At 32.4% G+C, this 3,394-nt stretch overlaps 1 long non-coding RNA gene across 1 annotated transcript; it reads right to left on the bottom strand.

Annotated features, from left to right (window-relative positions):
* Nucleotides 1-404: 404 nt before the first annotated feature.
* Nucleotides 405-2,168, bottom strand: LOC129310460 (uncharacterized). Its single transcript, XR_008593118.1, has 5 exons — nucleotides 2,072-2,168; nucleotides 1,900-1,989; nucleotides 1,732-1,830; nucleotides 1,592-1,642; nucleotides 405-532 (listed from the first exon to the last, which is right to left on the bottom strand). It is a non-coding gene; the product is annotated as an uncharacterized LOC129310460 (long non-coding RNA).
* Nucleotides 2,169-3,394: the final 1,226 nt, after the last annotated feature.

Below are 3,394 nucleotides of genomic sequence, written 5' to 3'. Positions count from 1 at the left end.
CAAAAGGACCTAACACACCTAATTAAACACATTTCATCACATAGATACATGTATACCAAAATTCGACTGTTCAATAGCCTATTTTTCATAAATCACAATTTAACATAGCTTAGCCTACTTGGCCCATCTCACCACCAACATCACATCTATCCACATTCATATCATAGTCATAACTCAATCTTAATGCCCAAATTTCTCATTTCATCATAATTTCATACATGGGCTAAGATTCACCAAAACTCACAACATCTATAACACATACAAAACCAAATCTTAGCGCCTGATTCTCATTTCACCACACACACACACACACACACACACACACACACACACATAATTGGGTTAGGATTTCACAAAATCACTACACTTTCTCTATTTCACTACTCAAAGCATACATATAATTCCTATGGCAACTCATATATACAAAATGAACACTAAATTAGTTCATTACACAAACTTAAAGCTTTCACACGACTACGACACCACTATGCCAATCTAGACTCTTTTCCCTTGCCCTGATCACAGCTTTGTCCTGTAAAATATAACCACAGGAGTAAGATAAAAATGTTAGTAATAGAATAACGCACTCTTATTGACTATCACATGTAACTATATGAAAGTAAAGCATAATATACCATTTAAGATTAACATTTACCACATATTCCATTTAAATCTCATCAATATAGCATATATCACCACTTTCACTACTTTTCACCACTTTTCTAACATAAGCATGATCCTTACCATCCAAGCCTCCAAATCAACTTGATTCAAAATGATAGGCTTGCCTTAGATCAATATAAAATCTCATTAGCCTTGAGCTCACCTTTAGCAACATAATCACCCGGCTAAAGGTGTTCTATCTTACTTCCAGACTATGGTTTCTTCCATTACACACAATAAGCTGTTATTGACTCCAACATCACACTACTACAAAAAAGGGAATAAATGACGGTTATTTTAGTCCATAAATGACGGTTAATAAGTGTCATTTATTCGGCTGACATTTAAAGACTCCTAATAAATGACAGTTATAAAACCATCATTTAAAATAAAATTTTTACAAAGAGAGAAGCAAATTGAGAATTTAAATGATGGATAAATGAAATACCCGACATTTAAAGTCAGTATAAGTGACGGGTATTTCATTTACCCGTCATTTAAAGTATTGTAAAAATTATGATCATATTTTAAATGATAGGTAAATGAGATACCTGTCATTTAAAGTCAGTATAAATAATGGGCATTTTTTTAACCGTTATTTATTTCAGTATAAATGATGGTTATTTATATAACCGTTATTTTTTATGTGGTTTTTTTTTAATTCGTGGGCTGTTTTTATACCAGTCCTCCTACAAAAAGAAATCAAAATAACAGCAGCCAACCATTCCAAATTTTAATACCAATGAAATTTATTATATTCAATTTCAAAATTAATCAATAAACAAATGTAATTACATAAAGTAACCTTTTTCCAAAAATAAACTGCCTATTAAAAAAAATTCCTAGCTACTTCTTCAAGGTAGTTCTATTAATCTTCTTTATATGAAGTCCACACTTGGAAAATATATTGACACCATTCTTCAATTACCTCATTTATTTCTGCATCCCCGAATTCTTCAACATAAGAATCATCATAGTACTGCAATATATAAATGATTCAACATATATTAATATAATTTTAATACATTGTATATTTTTGTAATTTAAAAGTTAATATTTTTGAGATACCATCTTGGGAATTATGCTCTCGTTATGGATAATGATGTCCTTCATGAATCTCATTACGCAATAGTCACAATCCAAGCTATTTTTCTTTTGTCTTGGACACTAAAAATTAAAGAATATATAAATATGTATTAATGCATTAAATTTTAATTTAATAAATGATTTCATTACCTTAATTATATTCCAAGTGTAGGCCGCATCAAAATTTATAAAGGACCTTGGAATTGATTGTTTTGTGTTAGTACAGTATAACACAATCGCCTTAATGAAAGAATAAAAAATATGTTAGTATGAAATTTAAATAATTAAATAAATATGTAAAATACTTTATATATGTACTTACGTATTAATCAACTCTAATAAAATTTGTCTCCTCCCTAGTTCCCCTCCAAAAGAATCGAGATAATATATTTTTGGAGTGTTGCCGAATGGTTCGGTAGCGATCAACATCCAATAGTCCCTAATAGTATTAAAAAGTGTGGCAAAATTATAATTAATCCATTAAATTAAAAATAAAAAAATTATTAAGATAAGTGAGAATTTCGTTACCCTTGACAGTACGGTATTATGAATAATGTTCCCTTTCGAGCCCTTGCTTTGAAATTTTCGCTTAATGCCTTTGCTTGTTCTAAAATTTTGTGGCTTTTAATTAAGGCATGTGCACCTACTTCATGAGGACTAACAAAGACGAACTTCATTTGTAGATCAAAAGGGACAACAAATTTGTCATACAAGCACCTATTATAAATACAAGAAATAGATTAGTTTATATTTAAAATATTAACTATTCATATATGGAAAAAAAATTACCGTATGTAGAAGCTGAGAATAGTGAGACTGGTCATATCATGTTGAAGCACTTTATCAACAACATCAAGTAAAAGCATATCATATTGATCTTTGCCATATATACCAGCCTCGAATGGGATTTATAGGACTGGAGGATTAGACCTATATACCGTTGCATATGCTTGGAGCAAATTTCTATGTTGGCTTGGCAATTGAGGCTCTTGTTCAGGCATAGCTTTATGGGAGACTACCTTTTTAGAGGAGAGCCTAGATCGGGGTATCATCTTTTTTTTTGACTGTGCATCTTTGATAGTTTTTTTGGGACTTGGCATCCTAACTTGACTAGCTTGGCATCCAACAAAACTACCCATCGCCTCTCCAATAATCCCTGCATCCTCAGTGGGAATAGGTAGCGGATAGTCCAAATCCTTCGGCACATCAATAGCAACACGTACATAGGACGCAGGGAGTGGCATATTATGTAACATGTCTCCTGGAAAATTGAATACCCGACCAATAGCAACCACATGACGTTTTGGGCTATTTGCCAACAACTCATATAGGTTCTCGCCCTATATTAATAAGTAATATACTATATTAAAGTTATGGGAAATAGAAATAGTGAAATATAAGTGAAATAAATTAATAATGCTTTACCTCAGGGAGATTTTTAATAGGCTGCATGACACTGTAGCTACCTTTCCTGCCAGGACTAATATGAAACTCTGCCTCCCGCCTCTCCTTGTCCTTTAGTAAAGCTTCAATCATGTCCCGTTGCCTAGATAGCTCCTCTTTCAGGGTGGTAATCTTAGTCCTTGCACCCACATCCTCTGTTGACCTTGCTTTCTTCTGTGACCCGAATATTTGCTTTTTTGAG

Source organism: Prosopis cineraria, unplaced genomic scaffold, assembly GCF_029017545.1.
Source record: "Prosopis cineraria cultivar Desert tree isolate PC_DT_omini unplaced genomic scaffold, ASM2901754v1 PC1, whole genome shotgun sequence".
NCBI classification, from domain to species: domain Eukaryota; kingdom Viridiplantae; phylum Streptophyta; class Magnoliopsida; order Fabales; family Fabaceae; genus Prosopis; species Prosopis cineraria.
Note: the sequence above shows the minus strand (reverse complement) of the source record. Positions and strands in the feature narration are given on the sequence as shown.